This window comes from Seriola aureovittata, chromosome 10 (assembly GCF_021018895.1).
Source record: "Seriola aureovittata isolate HTS-2021-v1 ecotype China chromosome 10, ASM2101889v1, whole genome shotgun sequence".
In the NCBI taxonomy this organism is placed as follows: domain Eukaryota; kingdom Metazoa; phylum Chordata; class Actinopteri; order Carangiformes; family Carangidae; genus Seriola; species Seriola aureovittata.
In genome coordinates, this window is record NC_079373.1 from 7,430,606 (window position 1) to 7,453,243 (window position 22,638).

General features: G+C 41.4%; 1 protein-coding gene across 2 annotated transcripts in view; it reads right to left on the minus strand.

Moving 5' to 3' along the window:
* The window catches only part of kcnq1.2 (potassium voltage-gated channel, KQT-like subfamily, member 1.2), a 162,925-nt gene that overhangs the window by 104,784 nt on the left and 35,503 nt on the right, over positions 1-22,638 (minus strand). The gene's annotated exons all lie outside the window — the stretch shown is intronic.

Genomic DNA, 22,638 nt, shown 5'->3' on the forward strand with positions numbered 1-22,638 from the left:
TACGGTTACACTGGACAACTCCCAGGCGTGAACGTGTGTAAAGTGCGTAAGTGTGAAGCAGGGTGCCGCTGAAAAAGAGCATACCTACTGTATATGTTCGGTCAACTTTTCTGGGCTGAACAAATATGCTAGCACTTCATAGGTGCTTGAGAAAGGGGAGTGAGGTGATGGATATGAATGACTGCGGTGAGTGAAACTACACCGACACTGAAAAACATTTATTACAAAGTCTGACTTTGCCAATACAGTTAGAAAATGTGGTGCTTTCTGGTATGTGAATGTGTTGCTTGTCACACAGCATCCCTCACGCAGGGCTGTGCTCAATAAATAAATTTAAAAACACACACACACACACACACACACACACACACACACACACACACTGCTATTAGTAAGTATGAATAAATCAGCAAACACATAACTTGGCCCTTAAAAAGCAGAGTAAGCCAATAAAAGTCAAAAATACATATATAATTAAACCGAATGTGTCTCCCTAAAATAAAGTATGGTACACACACCTTATTAATTTCCTCTGGCTGTATTATCTGACTTCTGTGAAGGGGAAATAAATGAGAATTTCCCTGACAAGACTCACCCTTTATTTAACTATACGCTTAAGTACACGGCTGTCATACTGCTGTACCCTCTGTACCATTCATCATCATTTAACGCTTGTATGTAATAATATGAAAGACTGAAATAAATCACACTAAAAAGAAATGTGGGGTGGTGGTGCACATAAAAGAAATATCTGTGCCGTTGAATAATGTTCTCAGTTTCAGTCAAGCAATTAATGCATCTTCCTTCTAGAGGGGAGAAAATCTGCGCAGTGAGCTAAGTGTCAATAGCTTCAGCCTTGGAAACTGCTCTCCTCTCCAGGTGGAGGGTTGAGCCAAGGTTGAGCTCGACTGAAACCTAACAGGTTAGAACACATGGTCTCTTTTTAATGGTTTCGTGCAGCTGCAGAGAAAACAGATTCCATTTGGCAATAGTCAACCTAAAAAAAAAATTCCCAATGGCACATTTACATAGACTTTGAGCAGAAAACAGTCGTCCACTAAGTGTTTTTTCTCTGCGAGCTGCTTGACAGAAAATAAAGGAAATAGCAGGAGAAGCAGAGAAGGAATGAAACTCAACGCTCTGCAGCGGGACTTGGATTCGTATGATCTCTGGGGATATATTCACTCAAAACAACATATTAATAAATGCTTATACAGAGCAGTTACATTGTATGTATGAAGTTGACCCACATTGTCACAGGACAAAGAACAAACTAAACCAAAGTCAACATTCCTCTGACTGCTGGCGCTGATTTTTTGCAGGTACACAGTGTATACAGTCAACTAGGTGAGTAAGTCAGTCAGCCAGCCAACCAGTCAGCCAGGGTTGGAGGCAGGGGCTCCCCAGCGAGCAGTGCAGCTGTGCTACTGACAGATCGGTGCAGGGCAGCATGCAGCCGGCCTCTCCAGGCCCTGGCACATCAAAGCTCCCGGCCCCATAGCTAGCCCCCCTGTAGCTCCCTGGTCGGCCACTTCAAAAGACTTTTGGGCGCATCGCAGATTCCCATCAAAGGGCCTGGACGCAGCGCTCACCCACGCAAGCAAGCCAGCCAAGGAGATATGATTAAAAGCACATTATTGGGGGAAGGAGGGAGGACAGAGGAGAGGTTTTGCAGGAACAGAGTGGAGGGAAAAGAGGACAGTATATCAGGCCGAAGGGATCGTTCTTTACCTCTCTCTCATTCTCTCGCTCTCCCTCTCATTCTTCATTTTCTTTTCCAAATAATGCGGCTCTTGCCAGTTTTTTAAGACCATCAAAGCGAAAAGATGACAGAACTTGACAAGATTGCGGGCAACCCCTCTTCCACATAATCTCTCTTTCTTTTCCAAATGCTTACTCTGTCTCTTCCCCTCTCTCCCCTCCCTCTCTATCCTCTCCTACTCTTGGAGGTCATGCCTCAGGTCATTTAATATAAGCCACTGGCTACGCAGCCAATTCACACCTGAAATTGCCCGTCAGCAGCAGCGAGTGGCCTTGAATGGTGGCATTGTTGTCCCCGTGGGGGACTCAGACAGCAGCGCACCAGCCAGCGGCCACAATGGGAGCCTTAAGGCCTGGAATAATTTGACTAAACGCATGGGATTTGTGAGCGCGGATTATCACCGTTCAGCCACGCAAGCAAGCAAGCAACCAATCAACCCCCCACCAGCCTGACCAGTTAAAGCAGCATTGTCTTTGGGTGAGACTGCAACCACGTCAGCTAAGCTACGCTGAGTTCATTGTTTTACTTTGGTACAGTGGCAACAATTAAGCACCAGCTGGAACGCACACTCCCATGCACACATGCAACATCCGCAACTGGTTTTCAGTCTGGATTTATTTTTTAGAAAGCTTTTGTGTCATAACACGGGTATTTTTGCGGTTTGGGGCGTACACGTGATGCTGTCAATACGCTTCTCTTTAGCCATCTCCAGACGTGCATCTCAATTTCCATTCATTTCATGCCTTGCCCCACGGACTCATGCAACTTGCACATTGTTGTTGTTTAAAAATGTCTGCTGTGGCAAAGCTGGTGTTGCTGGGCCTTTTTTGCTGCTCATGATAGCTCTGCGCCCATTATCCTGCCTCATTAGAGTGGATGTCCAAAATGTCAGAAGAATGTTTTATGGACTGTTGAGAAATCACTCTCCAGCACAAGTCACCCAGTGTTCTGCCATGCAAGCAAGGGAGGAGGGAGAAGAAGATAAGGGGTTTATATTCTTAAAGGGTGGGGTGGAGGCAGCGGAGGGGGCAGCCTGCCTTTAGAAGAGCTTAGGGCCCAGTGTGGCGAATTAAATAGAATGCCCAGACAGAATTAGTTCCAAGGCAGACTGGGTCCCATTCTATGAAACTCAACAATTAGACGGATTAAACGTAATAACTCAGCCTGCACTACCGCAGCAGCATTATGGTTACCCCGGCACCCAGGGGGTTGCTGTGTGTGTGCGTTTGTGTGTGTGTGTGTGTCTGTCAATGTGTGTGTGTGCCATGGGGGTATTTATGTTCACATATGAAAAGTGACAACTTGGAGAGAGAATGTAATAAACTTTGGGAAGGAGAAGTAAACACAGTCCCAAACATTTGGAAATTGTACTTTTCATCCCACAAATGCAGCCAGTTGACATGCTGTTGTGATTTTGGTTGTGTGTTGTGATTAGATGGGGTGAACTGCGTATGTCAAGGCTATGCTTGTTGATATTCTGCTCAAAAAGTGCAATCCACAGGGCCAGAGTTTCACGAAAGTATGTTAGTGTCAAAGGTCACGATGTTCCACAACGATGATGATGGTGGTGGTGAGACAGTTTAAGAAAAATCCAGACATCCGCAGACGTTTCTTTGCGTTCTTCTGGAGCGGCCGCATGAGTGGAAGGAAAAGCTGTCAAGTCACACTCCAGCGGTCCAAACATCACACACGGCGCAGCTGAAGTCTCTGCCGGCTGAGTGGCAGGTTGACTGATTAACTTACTGACTGGCTGGTTTGCTGACTGACTGGCTTTTGGACTGATTGGCTGGCTGCCGCCCACCCCCTGCTCCCCCATCATCCACCTGTGTGTAAAAGGCCCTTTGTCAGCGAGGCCTAATTTGATCTGACGCACCCTACACATGTGGAACAGCTCAGCAGCTCCACACACTTCTAGTCATTACAGCGTGTGTGCGTATGCGTGTGTGTGTGTGTCAGGAGGAGAAGAGACGATGCAGGGAAGGAGGTAGAGAGAGAAAGAAGTGAAGCAAAGCAAAGTGCAAGAGCTCTGGTTCACCTCACACAAACTCTGGCCTTCACCACTTCTTCATTCTCTCACAGATCTAACACTCTCATCAACTATTCTCTTGTGCTGCTGTCCACACACACCACCTCCACTCACAACACACACACTCACTCTCTCACAGAGGGACATGAAGCTAAAGGAAAATTATGATTTGTAATATTTTTTTTTTTTTACAACAGTTTTTCTTTGTGTTGTTTTGGCCATAACTTCTATTGGTTAAGTCAACACAGTGCAGAGCAAAGTAATTGCAGAGATGTGGAAACACAGAACCATCACAAGCAACAAAGACCAGAGGGAAACCAGCGGAGGTTGGAGAGGTTGTAAACAAGTGAACTTGAAAGGCAAAAAACTGAAAGTGAGCACAACCAGAATGTCAGGAACACTAAAACTAAAAAAAAAACAACAAAAAAAAAAAGGTAGGTCAAAGTTGAAGGCGTAAGTTGGTCTGTAAACTGTGATGGATGTTTATAACTCACGGTTTGGGTAATAATTTCACAATTTACCTTTTGTTTTCTCTCCAAAATAGATATGGCTAATATTAGGTTTGATTAAAACCTGTCTGATCACCTGATCACATATGTTTCCTGCCCGGTCTGATTTCTTTTAGCAATGTCACAATGTTCCAAGATCTCCACAGTGAACTTTAAGAGTTTCATTATTCTACTGATGGAAATGATGGTCAAAACTATGAAAGTAAGAAACTGGAATTTCCCTTTAAGCTCAATATTTCTTCCCATTCAGCAGCAGTTGCCCAAGTTTAGCAGCTGGAGAAAATGTAAAAATGAATATAATGATATAATAAATGTGATTTCCCTCTTTCTTCCCCTGAATTTTTTCTTCTTTTTTTTTCTGAATCTTACAACCACAACCTGGACTTCAAACCAAACCCAAGGCACCACTGCCTTTCACGTCCTTAAGCATAAGAAACAAGTCCCTCTCTTTTATATAAATTGCAAACTAAGCCTCAACATCAACAGCCCTAGGAACTCTTTGCACTCCTCATGCTCAGTCAGTGTCTGAGGACCCACCCTTGGTTTAGGTGAAACAGAGCAGAGCCAGCAGAAACACAGCAGCAGCAGCAACAGCAGCAGCAGCAGGGACAAGGCCTGTAGTGTAACAGAGCTAGTCCAGATCTGTGTGAAACCTGATCGACAGACAGACTGGGCTCGAGGAGACTGGGAGGGATAGGGTCTGCTGTCAGTTCTGCAACTGTCAGGCGCACAGACACGTAAATCTATCTGAACTGTAGCAATGAACAGAGACGTGGATGGATTTCAGTAACGCCAACACAACAGGTTGTAGGAACCACGGGGGTAGAAACAGATTCGGCGGCATGATGGCGATGTGAATGCTATCTGATTGCAAATGACAGCCGTGGGTTTTATAGACGTTTCACAGAACTACGTGTCATTTCAAGAGTTAAAACAAAAGCATGTATTCTTTCTTCCTCCACTTAACTTGCGAGTATTAATACCCTTCACTTGTGACACCCATAAAGTGGCTCAAAGTGTTGTTCAGGAGAAAAACACAGTATATTACCTAATCTAGAATTAGCTGCGGGGTGTTTCTCTTTCCTCCCTCTTCACCTCTCCCTCTCTCTCTCTCTCCTTCTGTCTCTCTACCCCTCTCTCTCTCTCTACCTCTCACCCTCCCACAGGTCAGCCCAGCTCTGGCCCTCTCCTGTGTATTTAAAGTAATTGCTCATGGCAGTCAAGGTGTCTGCATAAGGGCCTGTCATAAGCAATCCACTGGCATGAGTAGGGGCCTTGTGCATGAACCTAATCCAGCCAGTAAAGCCAAACGGACGGACGGAGGGGGTTAAGAAGTTGTTCAACAGCAACCCGAAAAGGAGAAGGTTGTGTGGGCTTTTAATCCTCTCAGTGTAACATGAAAATGAAGCCAAGTCATTTTTCTTACGCTGAATAAAGATTCTCTCTCCATAGCTAACTCCTCTAAGTGTATGTAACTTTGTTTGTGTTTTTCTAAACCACAGAGTTCAAAGAAAAAATTAGTTCAGCCATTTCCATCTCTGCCTTGGTGTTTCGTCATGAGACTCTTCCGTGGAAAATTCACTGTACAATCAAAAGCATCTGTGTTTGAAACACACCAAATTTTCTGGTTATTATCACCAGTCCACCCCTTGTTCTCTTTTTCACTTGTGTCTCATCAGTAGACAGACAGACATAGTGCTTTTTATGCACAAGAGAACTGGTCTCTGTATTTGCTTTGACACTGTGAGGACTGTTTGCTGGAGGCCTTAAACACACACAGAAATTCCTCACCCACTTACCCCACCGCCGCCGCCGCCGCCCCGAGTTCTGTAGCATGTTCAGAAGACAGACAGACAGACAGACAGACAGACAGACAGACAGGAACTAAGGGGCCAAGACCAAACGTCGACCCTCTCTGGGGCATGGCGACTCTGGTCAGACACAGCAATAAGAAGCGGAGCCCTGGCCCCTCCAGCCAGACTTGAGAGGAGACGACTTAAGGTCGTCTAAGTGTTTGGGAAACAGGCCCATCAATGTCAAAGCCTTTTATTGCTTTGGCTTCCTATTGCTTTTCCCTGCTTGGGGGTTAATATGAATCTACTCCCAGCAAAGGCAGAGGGATGGGTTCATCTTTTATCAGTCATAACATTGCCAATTAAGAAGGCACACATGAGGAATGACCCAAGATTAAAAGAAAAGGGTCAGGGATTGTTTTGTGAGGCCAAGTTGTTTTATTAATCAGCCTTGTGTATACATGCTGAAATGTTTCCAAGTCCTCTTTATTTTGAATGAAATAACATTTTGCTGTGTGCATGCTGATAGTTCATGATGTTCAAACAAAACAAAAACAAAAAAAAAAATGACAACAATCTACAACAACTTTTAAAATGTGGCCAGAACGAATTTAAAACTAGGTGCCTGTTCCCATGGTGTACATGCTTTATCAGGCAGACTATTTCTTTTGCCAAGTTTTTACATAAAACTGTGAATGAAAACTCTTTCCAGATTTCCATGGAACAAATTGATGATCATTACTGATCGTTTCATAAGCGATTTTGTTTGGAAACAAAATGAATAACACCATTATGGCTGTTTTTGTTTCAATACAAAATACTGTGCGTTTAATAACAAATGAGGACTTGATTTAGATTTCATAGCACACAAATGACCAAATGCAAATGGCTCAAAAATGATGGAAACTCAGAGCTCATAAAGTCATATTTACTAATAAAATTTAGGCAAATAACAATGTCTGCTTTCTTGTCCAAACAACATTTTATGGAGCTACTGAGTAACAGCACGAAACACAGGGGAATGGAGGAAAACGGGAATTGTTGGTCTTTACCCAAAACTAATAGTTTAGTTAGCCCTGACTCACATTCTGCTCAAATTGTTTCAGTGTTTAGATTCAAAATCTGGTCTTTTTTTTTTTTTTTTTTACAGTATGTCCATATGGTGCACAGAAATGCTTTTCTCTCTATATTCAACTATCCAGCTACCTCTCTATCTGTCTGTCTTTCTATTTATCAAGACTAGGACACAAGAAAACCCACATAGTTACACACACACACACAAGCAACCACACGCACACACTTTTGCTACCACTGCAATGGATGGAGCACCCAGGATGGAGCAAGTGGATGGGTGCTGCTGGCTTTGGCACTTGATAAACAGCTTGTTTTAACGCTCCTGACAGGTCTGTGAGACGAAGCCCTGCTTACACCAACACACACTGCACTCTGCTGTGCTCACCATCGTCTTTCCTCTCCAACTCTCAAACACGAGGTGAATCCATTCATCCCTCCCTCCCTCCTTCCCTCCCTCCCTCCCTCTGCTCTCGCTCACACTTTTTCTTTCACTTCCACTCCGATCTGAAGTTTGTGCACACAGGGCAAACTATCTTAAGGAGAAAGTCTGGGGATGCCTCCGTTTGAATAAGTGTGGAGAATGCACTACAGTCAGTTGAATCAAACAGCACTAAGAGCTGACTAGTCACTCTAGTGCACCGCCCTGAATTTATTCTTTAATAACATCTCTTCAGCTGAGGTTTTCTTGACTGAAGTGTAACATGTGACAAATGTTTATATGGAGCTGACTGACTGAAACGCCATAAATGTCCGAGGCCAACTTGTTGTTTACTTTAAAAATGTTAAATTGCATTTATCTAATTATTTAAGTGCACAGTTAAAAATGTGTGGTATGAGGTGATGTGTTTAGTGTAAAATAGTTGCATTCAAACATGATTATTTTCCTCATGGTTGCCCAACACTTCACATGAAACTCACTGATTGTTCTTTTATTCTGTTTCTCTCCTGCAGGAAACTGTCACTGAGTCCAATAATATTGTTTTCCTTTTAGAAAGGGAGGCTGGCTATTGAGTCAGCTATCTGATAGGAGGCTAGGATATTCAGTGTGTCTGTGTCTGTGTGTGTGAGTGTGTGTGTATATGTGTGTGTGTGTGTGTGTGTGTGTGTGTGTGACAACGTAGGGGGTGCTGTCTGCTTGTCGTCGAGGCTGTCCTGAACCCACAGAGCCAAAATGCCGCAGGAAGAATCTGTGCTCCCGTGTACTACAATATCCTGTTTGGACTCATGCCGCTCTCCCCACTCTTACACACACTCACACATACACACACGCACACCCACACTTGCCTTGCTCATATATCACAGTCAAGCCACCGGCCAAAAATATACAACTTTGTTTTCGTTGCTTTTCTGCACACCTTTCTGCAGCACTGCTCTGCAGATCATGTGAGGCTGGTTCTGTTTTAATCTGATACACTGTTTGCAGGCAAGTGTGTGTGTGTGTGTGTGTGTGTGTGTGTGCACATGTACAATAAGTGCTTAAATTCTTCACTGCATACAAACACACCACCCCCATATTCATTAATAGGGAGGCATCTATCCATCCAGCTATCCATTCATTTAAATACCTATCTACTCATCCGGCCAGTAAGTGTATCAGTCTGAATGCAATCATGAAAAAGAGGAGAGAGTGAGGCTGAGTGAGCGGTCCTGTGTGCACGGAGGAGCTTTGCTTCCCGTAAGCAGCCGATAAAAATTACCAAAAAAAAAAAAAAAAAGGCTGGCCCAGAGGCAGATACCTCACTTCCCAACAGAGCGCAGTGCATTTCCTGAAACTGACAACTGCTAGGAGTTGTACTAAGGCCAGGCCAAACGTGAAAGAGACAGACAGAGGGGGGGAGAGAGAGAGAGAGAGAGCGAGAGAGAGAGAGCGAGAGAGAGAGAGAGAGGAAAGGGAGAGAGAAAAGGAGGGGAAGAAAAAGAGAGAAAGAGAGTGGGTGACTTGACCTACAGTCAGGAAGAATGTTGTAAATACTGGAGTGACACACCAAATGGAGCTTGCAAATTCACAGTAACACCCACTGCATACATGCACATGCAAACACACACACACACACACACACACATACACATACACAGACACACACAGACAACCACACACACACACAAACACAGACACACACACTTGTAGCTTTTGATCAGTCCTTTGCCCAGACTAAGATAGCTCCATATTCAAAGATAAAAGTGCCTGCGCAGAATCTTTATCTCAAACCAAAGTGTTATCAACTGTTTTGGAACTGGCACACCACAGCTATTGTTCACAGCTCGACCAGAGCAGAATGTCTGACACAAAAAACCTGAGCACTGCTGGACCGCAACAAGAAAAACAGAGGAGGGAAAGTGTGGTTTTGTCAATTATTTTCATGCATCTCAACTTCTCTCTCTCTTTCTTTTCTTGCTACAGATCGGAAAAGTGGGATAGAAACATAATGAGTTGCAGGCAGAGAGGTTGACCGGGGTAGCAGCAATGATGGTGGTGGTGGTGGTGGTGGTGTTGATGGTTTTGGTAATGGGCACACCCGACTGTAGACACCAAACTCATGAAAACACCCCGACAAGGACATTTCCACTTGAGCTCAACCCTGCACTTACCATTTCCTTCTTACTCTCTGTGGAAAACCAAGCAGAGGCCGAATTATTAAATCTACACAAAAAAAAATTGAAAAAAAAAATTGAAAAGAAAAAAAGAAAAAGAGTTGAGTGATTGTAGGCTGCCTGTCAGTGAAGAGAAGAGGAAGTGGAGCAGTGATGTTGCTACAGCACAGCCTGCTGGTCACAGAGGGGACGATAAGTCCTCCTCAGCTCCCCTCCTCCACTCGCTGTACTACTGCTGACGTTTGGCTTTTTTACGCTGCTGTGTTATTTCAGGACTACAGTCTAAAGAAGCATCTATAGCCCAAACAAAACAAGCTCAAACAAAAAAAAAACTCTGCATTTGACAAGACTGAGTCATGTACAGCATGAGCATGTTCGCCTTTTCACTTACAGATACTGTTACTCAGAACTCATAAACACACATGGTGTGCTCAAGAGTTTGAAAGATTAAACCTCTTGTTGAAATACTGTCGACCTCCCAGTAGCTTTGTTTACTGATGAAACACATTCTCACTGTTAAATTATCTGTCTCACCTTCATGTACAAGGACTCTTTTTACACTTATTTTTCTTTTTACAATGGGTAAAAATAAAACCTTCCAACAGTTCTAAAAGCAGATGTGATTACCAGAGCTGCAGCCACCATTAAGGAAACTGCAGTTTTGTTGTTGGGAATTTTTACTTGTTTAGCACCAGAGTTACATTTTACTCTCTACAGTTAAAGGTCACACAAGCTGTTCTTTTAAAGGCTCTTACAGATATTTTTAGGCTTTAGATGAGCTCATTTTTAGACTAAACAAAGGGAGTAAAGGGGATTCATTATTTCACAGTCTGACTTTTATTCCTAGCAGTTTTGTGACTGCACTCAAATTGTGCCTTTGAATACCTAATAGAACTCATAGAAAATAACTAAAAAATATTTTATCTAAATTCTATTAAAAGTATATATTTTTTAAATACATTTTTGTGCTAAAATATTACTGTATTAGTAGTGTAGGATAAATAAGAAGACATTTCTCAGAGGGAAAATTCAGTTGTTGCAGCAACAGAACTACAGAAATAAGTACAAATAAATTTTGATAAATGAGAAAAGTAAATTATACTTACAAGAATATAAAATAAAAAATAAGAACTGAAATAAAAATAGAAACCACACAGTGTAATTCAACTCAAAAATCAGAAGGCACATAATACACATGGAGTACCCACAACCAGTGTTGCACTAATCATGCAGCACCATCTCAAGTGAGGTGAAAGTGGTGTGCTTAGTAGTAGAAAAGTATAGTATAGTATGTAATATGATATCTACCACTATAAAAAAGCATACACCAGAATAGTATATGCAGTAATATGATTAAGAATGATACCCACTTATTGGTATTAATATAGAAATATGACAATAATACAATATAGTGTAATAATAATAATAGTATAACTATGATAATATAGTATAATATAGTATGGAATATATACAGTATAACATTATTTAGATTATAGTACAGAAATATAGAAAAGCTTATAAAAATATAATACAGTTCTAGTATTTGTAAAATCGTTGCTATAGCCATTTTAATTAGATCCAAATGTGGATGATTTTTTTTGTTGTTTTTAAATCCTGTAGATGTGTTCAGTGTGAATCGGGCTCTGCGATGATGTTTCACAGTTTGTTCCATCCCCACCCTTTAACTTTAACTGTAGCTACACCACAGTGCCCTGCTCTGACAAACACCAGCACGTGGTGTATACAGTGTTTCTATGAGCTAACTGTGGAACATTGTCATCATCTCTGTCACCATCAAAATATCTCTGATGAGGTCACACTCCTCATTTTAGTGTTGTCCTGCTTTTCAAACACATGCATTTTGAAGGCCTTCTTTTATTTGCATTTGTTTGATCTTTTTTTTTTTATTTTTTATAGTGTATATCCTGTTGTACCATTTTTGTGGTTTTATTATTATGATGGTATATTGTTGTATCTATATTACACATCCAAAACACGATAAGTGGTTTGGTCTGGTAGATTTAAAATTACAGTCCATCCATTTCAACTTTGACTAATCATTAGCTGAATTTGATAGATATAATGTTTAGGACTTTAATATTTATATTTCAATTTTACAATTTTTTCTACCATCTAATACTACTCTCCTCTTTTTTATTATACAGCAGAGGCCTTCAGCAGCTAGTCAAGTCCATTCACACGCAACCAACACTTTCTGTCCAACTGCAGACAAATTCTCACTCAAAGCATGGAAATCCTGAATTATACTGTCTTATTATGTCACTCTTTACTGCATGACTTTTCTGACCACTCTTTATCATGACATGTGCCATATGTATAAAGCTAGGAATTGTTGTACTCAATTCATAAAAAAGATAACAACATGCCAGATATTTATATGATGTAATTTTATGCATTTTTTACTACATCTCAGAGCCTGAAACTAGGAGAGCCTGCAGCACTTTGATCCACTGACACCCTCCCTGACTTCCCTCCCAATTTCTCTGACAGGCTTTAAAAGAAAAGGATAAAACAGAGCCATAAAATTACAGTAGTAGGCTGGAAAAGACTTTACAGCACATATACACTTTCAGTATAAAGAGACCGGCCTTTCAACACTAGAAAAGACTTATTTAGAGGGTTATTAGTTTCATTTACTACCATGGCCCCTGGGGGGTCTTTCATTATGAACTGGACTCTATATGGCTCCTATTAACAGCAGTGGAAAAAATACACTTGGGGAGTAGAAAGAAGTGTGTATATGTGTGTATGTGCGTGTGCTTAATTGTGGGGGTGGAGGTGACAGAGAGGCTTTAAAACATCTGGTTTCAGAGGCATTTAAGGTTGTGACTGATAACCTGCGGACTACTTTATCATAAGACTACAGTGAATGTACAAGAAAAGTATTTTTCTCGTCGCTTTAATTCTCTGCATTGCTTATCTTTTTCTTCGTACTGCCAAGCTGTCACATGTAAGATAAACTTCCAATCCCACAACCACAAAAACACTGCGGTTGGGTTTCTCTGAGAAGCAAAGAGCGCGCCAAATTCCAGCGCACTCTCTGTGGTGAAGCTGCAAATGTGTGGGGCTGTGAGGGGTGTCGCCTATAAAACTCATGCAAAGCCTAGTGATGGCACCGTGATAGAGGCAAATGAGTCTCGCACCTTGTTGTTTTTCACAGTGGTCAGAGTGATAAGAAAAGTTCTGAGGATGGGACTTCAATTGAAACTTTATTTCAGAGAACTCAACTTTGAACAAACCCTGCTACCCGTTACTACCAAGAAGTTCAAACCACTGATTCTCAAAGAAAGCAGCACTGATAACTCATTGTCAGGTAACTTTGAATTGTTGCCTTTGTTTTATTCATGACAGTCAGCAACAAGTGTAAAATCAGGGTCAATGCATTGTTCATCAAATTAAAGACCTGTTTAATACGACATACAGTACATTCAGAAAGTATTCAGACCCCTTTACTTTTTTCATATTTTGCTATGCTGCAGCCTTATGCTAAAACGATTTAAATTAATCCTCCCCCCACCTCATCAATCTTCACTCAGGACATCATAATGACAAAGTGAAAACAGAATTTTAGAATTTTTTGCAAATTTATTAAAAAGGAAAAACTGAAATATCACATTATTCACACCCTTTGCTATGACACTTGAAATTTAGCTCAGGTGTCTCCTATTCCTCTTGATCACCTTTCTGTTTCTACACCTTGATTGGACTCCACCTGTGGTCAATTAAGTTGATTGGAGATGATTTGGAAAGGCACACACCTGTCTATAGAAGGTCTCACAGCTGGCAACGCATATCAGAGCAAAACCCAGGCCTTGAGGTGGATGGAGGTGCCTGCAGAGCGCAGACAGGATTGTGTTGAGATCTGGAGAAGGCTACAAAAAGATTTCTGCTGTATTGAAGGTTCCAAAGAGCACAGTGGCCTCCATAGCAACCAGGACTCTACCCAGAGCTCACGGCCTAGCCAAACTGAGTAATCAGTGGAGAAGGGCCTTGGTAAGAGAGACGACCAAGAACCCGACCGTCACTCTCACTGAGCTCCAGAGATCCTGTGCGGAGATCAGAGAAACTTCCAGAAGGACGAGCATCACTGCAGCACTCTACCGATCTGGGGGTTATGTCAGAGTTGCCAGACAGAAGCTCCTGCTCAGTACAAGCTGGTTGGCGTTTGCACAAAAAAACAACTACAGGAATCTCAAACCGTGAGGAACAAGATCCTCTAGTCTGATCAAACTAAGATTGAACTGTTTGACCTCAATTCTACGCATCATGTCCTTTTTTTATTTTATTTTTATTTTAGTTTTTTTTAGTTTTTGGGCTTTCTGCTTTTACCATAGTTACAGTGCGAGAAATTCAGGAAAGTTGGGGGGGGGTAACATACAGCAAAGGACTTGAACCCGAGCTGCTGCGATAAGGACTTAACCACAATGGCTCTACGAGGTGAGCCACCGGGGCACCCCCCGACAGCATCGTGTCTGGCCTGCCCAATACCATCCCAATGCTAACCAATGGTTGTGGCAGCATCATGCTGTGGGGGGTGGGGGTTAAGGGGAAGAGACAGGGAGGCTGGTCAGGGTTGAGGGAAAGCTGAACTGAGCAAAGTACAGTGATATCCTTAATAAAAACCTGTACTACAGCAATCAATTTATTTAAATGATTTAAACATAAGGCTGCAGCATAGCAAAATATGAAAACGTGAAGGGGTCTGAATACTTTCTGAATGCACTGTAGAATGGAGTTTGATAATTTCATGGAAAACTAGAAGGGACAATTACCTATATTCCTATATACATTAATTAATTACAGAAAAGAAAAGGCTTAAGATGAATAACCTGCTATTTCTGGCATTTTCTTTTTCTTCTATTGTCTATAATATTTAATAAAAATGAAATATTTAATATAAAGTTTCTATAATTGTAACTACCATTAATCAAAACATTTAATAGAATGGATACAAAATTGCATACGTCAAATTCTTGTCAAAACCTCCGCTTTAGTAATTAATGTGTGATTTTTGTTACTTCCTGTTCAGTAATTAATGTGATTATGTGAATTTAATTGTGCGACAATTAATCAAGGTTAATGAAAACCATTTCCATGTCCTCCAGAGTTTATCATCAGTTCGTTTATGGCTGTGTTTGTGTGGGGAAAAAATATCCTCAAGCTACCTTGTTCTGACTTCCATTACTGGCATCTTAATAATTTAATTTTGGGTAATTATGTTGGTAAATTTGTTTAATGTGTATATTTAACCTCATTATTGTAATGCTACAATCCATTAGGACAAACGTTATTAAATAAAACAAATTCCAAATAGCCAAATAAAGTCCTGCATGGAAACAATTAAATTCTGAAGGCAGCTAACAAAAACACTAATTGTCATTAAATTTGTCCTGTGAGTGTGTAATTGTTAACAGTACTTAGGTCTAATCAAAACAGCAATACTTTTTCCAGTCTGAAATTGTCTTGCCCCTAAACAAAAGAAAGTGCAGCTGTGACACGAAGCGGCTCAGTGAGTCATGTGAAAACAGCAATTTCCTGAGTCGATTTTCTTTTTCCATGATCCGTTTGTTTTTATTTCCTCTTATCATTATTACTATTATCATTATTATTATTATCATTATCATTATCATTATCGTTATCTATGTTTGTCTTTTTTGTTTCACCTGGCTCTACATGTACAGTGCTACAGGTGATGGGGTCTAGCTGGGGGAATGAAGACAAACTGATACTGAACAAAGCAACGCAGGGCACAGGGGAAACCTAGGGGTAGGGCTGTAAGATATTTGCAGGTTTTAAATGCACTCCTGAGGCCACGCACGCATATACACACACACACACACACCACACACATTCAAAACATACTGTACATTTCTGCTCCAGACACATATCTGACCTCTTTATTTTATCAGGCAGTATTAAGATGACCAGACGCACATATGCGCAACAGTCATGATTTGTGAGCATTTGAAGCAGCATACCAACAGAAATAACCCTCATTATTAGAGTGTCTGTTAAGCTCTAACTGTGAGTATATTATATGATTATTGACCAGAGCAACTAACTAGAAGTCCAACAGTAAAATCATCATGAGTTGCTACTGTACACTGCAAGAATCTCCAAGCGACCCCACTTCAGATTTTGGAGGGAAAAGACGTGGAAAACAACAACACACCTCTCTACAGTATCATCTTTTACACAGAACATAACGTCAAATAACTCAGAAAGAGAGAAACTGATACTGAACTACAGGTTATGAACCCACCTCTTGTTGGCCTGTCTGTTTTTGTCTTGCTGCATCTTGCTATGCTACACGGTCTGGCCTGCTTCATGCTGATTTTGGACTGAACTCTGATACACTGCACCACATCAGGATAATCACCAAACCAGCGTACAGTGAGAGGCTCACTTCAATCTACCACTGTGTGCACTCCAGGCAGATTTCATTCATGCTAATAGAACCAAAAATGGCGCTCATATAATTTCCAACCACTGCACCCAGACCGGGCAATCATGTGGATGCAGCAATTCATGGTGGTGAGAGTATCTTTTAATTTTGCCTTTTGCCGGTTTATTTATGCAGATCTTGCTTGCTGAGTCTCTGGATTTTCCAACAAGCGGTGAGAGGCCATAAAGTGGGCCATTCCTCCCCGTCACTGATGGTCTCTCGCCATAAAAAGCCTCCCAGAACCACCAGCACCACTGAGGAGGAGTAAACACTCTCACCCCTTAAAACAGCAGCACGAGGGCCTTCATTAATGCGGGATGGCCAGTGTCAAGCCTGAGAAAATGAACTCTTTAATTAAGTACTTCATGAAAATGCTTTTTATTGCCCTGGGTGTGACGTATACGCTATAAAAGATAGCCTGCCGGTTCTCTTTTGGCCCTGGTAGGAGAATTTGCTCCAGCAGCCAGTGATCTCACCGTATCATCTTCGTATGTGTTTTAGATTAGTGTGCCCTGATCCAATCAGGAAGTTGTTTTACAAGGAATATTAAATTTAAGTAACTTTTTTTTCACAAGTACCTAAGTATTTCTTACAGTATCTCATCCACGTGAACTATATAACACTCAAAAATAACTAGTTTAGAAAAAAGCCTGATGACTTTTACTGCAGTAGGCTGTGCTGTTAACACTGGATATTCCCCACCTTGTGCATCCGCAAGTAATCTCATACCAGAAAGCCCACTTTTGACCTGCAATAACATAAAGCATAAAGGAATAGTGGTCTACTCAAACAAAATATTCTCACCAAGATTGTTGGTGACGAAGAACCCTCAACTGCAGATGTAAAACTTATTCAGTTTCAGTCTTTCTGAAAAATGCTTTAGTTCTGAATGACTCACATCAACAAGATCACAAGAAATACACACTATGAGGTGTAACACAGTTACTGCAACAGGTAACAACCGCTCAATAGCAAAGGACACCTTGGCATAATTGGAGACAAAGACAAAGTAATCTGCGGCTGCATTGTTGGGCACTGTTGATGCTTCGACATGTAACTATATAAATGCATTAAACACACTAAAAACTGCGACTTAAGGCATCCAACAGTCACTGACTGAATTCTGAGGACAACCTGCGGTTCAGTTTGATGTTGCCCCCAAGCCTTCTTGGCTTCTTGAGTTTCAAACGGAAGGCAGTGAGAGGTGGTAGTGGGGTACTAATAAGTTTAGCATATTCAGAAAGCTGGATTTTTCTACATACGTGTCAATAATGTTAGCGATCTATCATGATCCCCGAAGCCCACTGCAGGAAACACTGTCTTGGTAGGATAGACTGATGTTCAGTCAGGAAGCTTATTCAAAGGATGGATTTGCCTGAAATTGCATTAATCTTATTGTCACAATCCTTCCATCTAATATAAACAATAACAAGTCAGCCGGTTCACATGCAGGTAAGCCCACCTGTAAATTGTTGACAGTAATCGCATGACACTGTTTACCAAATGAAGACACGGCGTAATGGGGGTAGTGATTGTTTGTGGTGAAGTTTTGAAAGGTTTTGACTAGATGCCTGTATACTCTCAAACCCCAACACCCCCAGCCAACTTATTGCCTGTAAGAACAAGCCAATTTCTATTTTAATTGCACTATACTGCCAGCCTAAGTGTAGCATTTATGCTGGTTACATTTTGGCCAAGTGAGAGCAATTAAACTATTTCTAATACGTCCAAGTGAGTAAAGGTAGAGTGGAGGTCAGCAACCACATAAAAAGCCCAGAGTCAGTAATGAGATTAACTTCTGAATCCCTCCATGCACAGAGAATATGAATCAGTGCGTGGCTGTTTTACTGCCCCAAGACTATTTTCTGTCTTTTTAATGCTCTAGAAATTGGCAGAAAGTCAAGAAACTGGGGCACAATTTGTTCTTTTCTTTCTTAGTTCCTTTCTCTATCTTTTCATAAGGCAACAGCACCCGGGCAGCTTTTCTTGCTGCAGGGCAGGAGGCCACAGATCTTACCCCATCCGTTTGTCCGTGTGCATATGTGTGCATTTGTGTCTTGTGCATGTGCCTAAAGTGGGGCCCTTGCCGAGTCTAGTTTGTCATTTTAATACTTGGCAGTAAAGCCAAAAATATTAAGAGGATTTATTGGATATTTTCACATTAGATTCACTGCTGAATCTTGCATGAAGCCCTATAAAATAACTTCTTGGCAAAGGTCTTCAGGCACAAGGTTGAGGAAAAGAAGGGGGGGGGGGGCTGCCGTGGTAGGAGCTTATATCACAAACATTTGTCAAAGGGACAATATTCAAGGTTTAAAAAGACTCCTGCGACATTAACCATGAATGTATTTTAGATTTTTCCTCTTGACTAAACACCATATGTTTGAAACGCCCCTCTATGTCATTAATATCAGGGTACAGTGTACAAGACAGGCATACAGAAGCCTCACAGACAAAAAGTCAATTTGTTCAGAGCTCTGCACAAAAGACGCCAGTTGCTCAGCAGAGAGAGGCCCCTACTTGAAGACGACGGGCCATGATGCATGTGTCTCCGCCTGCAGTCCCTCCTGTGGCGCTGCAGTGGGTTTTCATTGTTTATCTCCAGCTAGCTTGTAAGAGGGGAACTAATTAAGAGCTGCCTGTAGGTGGCCAATGCAAGCTTTTACAGGTCTGAAAGGAGACAAGGAGGAGGAGGAGGAGGAGGAGGGCAGGGAACCTGGCCACACCCCGCAAGAGAAAAGAGACGACTGCCTCAGGTCACGAGATGACAGACATTACTGATCTGGTGCTGCTTGACAAAGTAAAGAACCAGGGGATGGGTTTTTTGGGTGCACGGCGTGGCTGAGAGATGAGGCAGTTATAGAGAACAGAGAGAAAAAAGGGAATCACAGCAGAGAGCAGAGAGAGAAAGATAGGACACAATCACTGCAATCAGCTAAACAAGACCTTCCTCTGTTTGGGGCCTAAGAAGTGTACTTGGAAACATTTACTCATTCTTCAAGAGGGTAAAAGTCAACCTGCTTTGGAGTGGATTTAGGATCAGCAGCCTCACTGGGGTTTGTTATGATTTCATTCAACAGTTAACCAGTAAATCTCAGAAATGTACATCCTCAAAGCGTACAGCTGTACACACACACTGTATCATATCAAACCACTAAGCCACTTGGTTCTCACACTTTCTAACGCATGTACACAATCAACGGAAATCAGTGTTTGTCTGAACTGTAACAAAATCAAGCCTCATTTACACAGGGCCAAGTAAACAAATAATGAAGGAAGTGTTTACAGTAAAGAGGGAAGAGCTATGTTGACGGCTGTGGAACAAGTGTATGGTTTGTTTGAATTTTTTTCTATTTGAGACATTTCATAAAATCCAACAATCACAGTCGTAAGCTGGTTTTAAACAAACAAACAAAGTCATCACAAAGATTTATCTTATCAGTGTGTGTGTGTGTGTGTGTGTGTGTGTGTGTGTGTGAGTGTGTTTTGGGTCTAGAGGAGAAAAAGACATGATTGCGTGTAGATGCTGCCCTGCACCACTTCCTCTTCAGAAGCCCAGAGACGTCACAGCCAGCTATATTGATGGGTGTAGAGAAGCTCCAATTCCTGAATATAAAATAACAGAAAACTGATACATGTTTGTGTGTGTGTGTGTGTGTGTGTGTGTGTGTGTGTGTGTGTGTGTGTGTATGTGCGTGTTTAAGTCGCCTCAGGCAGTAAGGGTGGATCTGGTAGCTGTCTGCAGAAATCCAGATAAGGATGCCAAATGACAGTGCTGTCCTTAGTGGCGTGACACTAGGGGCAAAACAAACCAGCTGTTATGGGAGTGCCCAGCATGGCTCAACTCTGAGCTTGGCTGTTACAGCTGAGTTATGGGCACGGCAGCACTGCAATGGATACAAATAGACACTGTCTGTCTCTGCAGCTGGAAGACTCGCTCTCACACACTTGGGCATTAACAGCTAGCGCTCTAACACACACATGCACACACAAATAGTCACACACATAGATAGATATGAAAAAGATAAAACCATGTACACGTGTCCAGGCCATGAGATGAGACTTATTGAATTTTCTTTGATAGATTAATATTAAAGTCTTTTTTTATTAAAGGACTACAGATTAATGAACTAAGCAGCGAATCTGACAACATGCTTTTATTGAGATTAACTGTGCAAGAGCCATCGTAACGTAAAATGACAATTCAAGCTGACTGTAACACAGGCTGCAGTCTTTGTATAATGTATAATGATACTGGGACTGTCATGAGCAAACAGGGCCCTAAAACAACACGCTATGGGCTGTTCTATACTATATTGTACCAGCATGTTGCCCGTTTACTGTAACAGAGGAGCGCCATCTTCTGTTAGGAGAACAAGGGCTGGATTAGTAGACATGACGTGTGTTCTTTGCATATGCTTGGAGTATTCAGTGAAACTTTGGGAGCACTTTGGGATTCAGAGTCTGCTACTTTTAACAGTAATAAACTTGGTAGCTGCAATGGAGATGCAACCTATGCCCCTGCAGTTATGTAACAGTTTTTAAAAAAACATCAGGATTCACAGCCAGACGAATGACTGAACAGAAAAAATGCCATTAAAAAATTTCCAAAACATGAATTTGCACATGTATGTCTTGCGTCTATTATATATATATATAATATATATTATAGTACAATAATATGTGATAGAGACGATGATGCAGCTTAGACGGCAGTCAATAATATATTGGCACAATCTATGCATAGACAACCAGGTCTTTGCTTATGTTTCTTACCTTCTTCTTTAAATATCAGCACAGTTATCAGTTACTGTTAAAGTATCGTCACACTATTTGATTCAAGGATGGACACTAGCATAGACACTGCAAGAGTCTGGCTATGACAGGAAGTTTCAAGAATGATGCAGACTTTTTCTTAAGCATTAATTTAAAAAAACAATAGGTTTCTATTGAGGAAAAAACCACCCAAAAAGTAAAATATGCTATAATCACATTTTCCAGGAGTGGCGCAGATATATCACATTTTAAATGATTAATAGGAGTTTGGGTGGTGGCTAGTCGCGGTTTCTGTGCTGTGTAAACTCAACATTGACATTTTCCATGGTGTTCTTTGGACCCTCAGATAAGATCAGGGTAGATGGAGGGATCGAGAGGTGGGGGAAAAGGAAGAGAAAGAGAAAAAGAAGAATAGCAGGAGAGCCAGTACAGTACCTTGTGGAATTCAAGTGCTGTGTGGAGAAAGAGTCCTGGACCAATGCCACAAACGGGCAGGTCAAAAGACTGCAAGAGAGAGAAGAAGCATTCCACTGCTCATAACTCTCATTTTACTGTTCAAGTTTGTTTTGTTAATGTCTTCATTTGAATTAAAAGGGCTGGATGGTTGGAGAGCATTTTATCACCATTTCAATATTAGTAAATTAAAAACAAGAAATATCAGATATTGCGTAAGATTTTTGCCCTATATGGTAATAACTCTGTACAAAAGGTGCACTAAGCTTTTTGTTTTCAAGAGGGCACAGAGAGGAGGAGAATGTAGAGTGTGAAAGAAAAGCCAGAGGCCAGAGATGGAGTTGGGTGACAGGGGTGACTGTATATTAGCAGGGCTAGCAGAGGGAAAGGAATGCCTGTTAGGCATTAGACAGTATGTGGTTATAAACAACATTCACAAACACACATCTATGAGAATCAACACATTGGTCAGAAAATGGAACCATCAAAAAATGACTTTAAACATCAGCTACAAAGCATTATGGGAATACCAAGTAATAAAAGTAACAAATCAACCAAAATATGCACATACAAAGGACTAAATGTAAAGCAAAGGACTACTACATGTCAACATGTCACAGTGCCACATCACAACACTCAAACTGCATCTCACAGCCTTCAGTGCACATGAGCTGTCACTCGAGCATTAAAGAGTGTTGCGGCTCACTGTGGCAGATGTACACTATGGATTAACCGTATCCATTATTCATGACCAAGAACAACCATATATACATAACATCAACTACATGATAACCCCGTGCAGCACTCAAGCTTTTCCAAAGCCAAGTACGTAATCACCTAATCTAGATGCATCTGGTTGCTACATGACTCCATCCCAGTGGGAAAGGCACTCAAACAGTCTCCCACTGCAGGGATTAAGCTAAACACTAGTGTTGACATGGTGTCTGTCCACTCTGCTTCTATGTGAACACTTGTAGTAAATGCTCATGGTGTAAACATGTGAAAACACCATGTGATCTGTTGATACTGGTGTAAAGACAGAAGGAATTAACAGAGAAATGAAGGGTTCGAATTGTTGTTGTGTTCAACATTTCATTCTTTGCTACAGCATGTTAATACAGGAAGCAAAGAAAATCTAATTACATCAGAATGACATTTTGGTTCACATTAATGCAACTCATTTATAT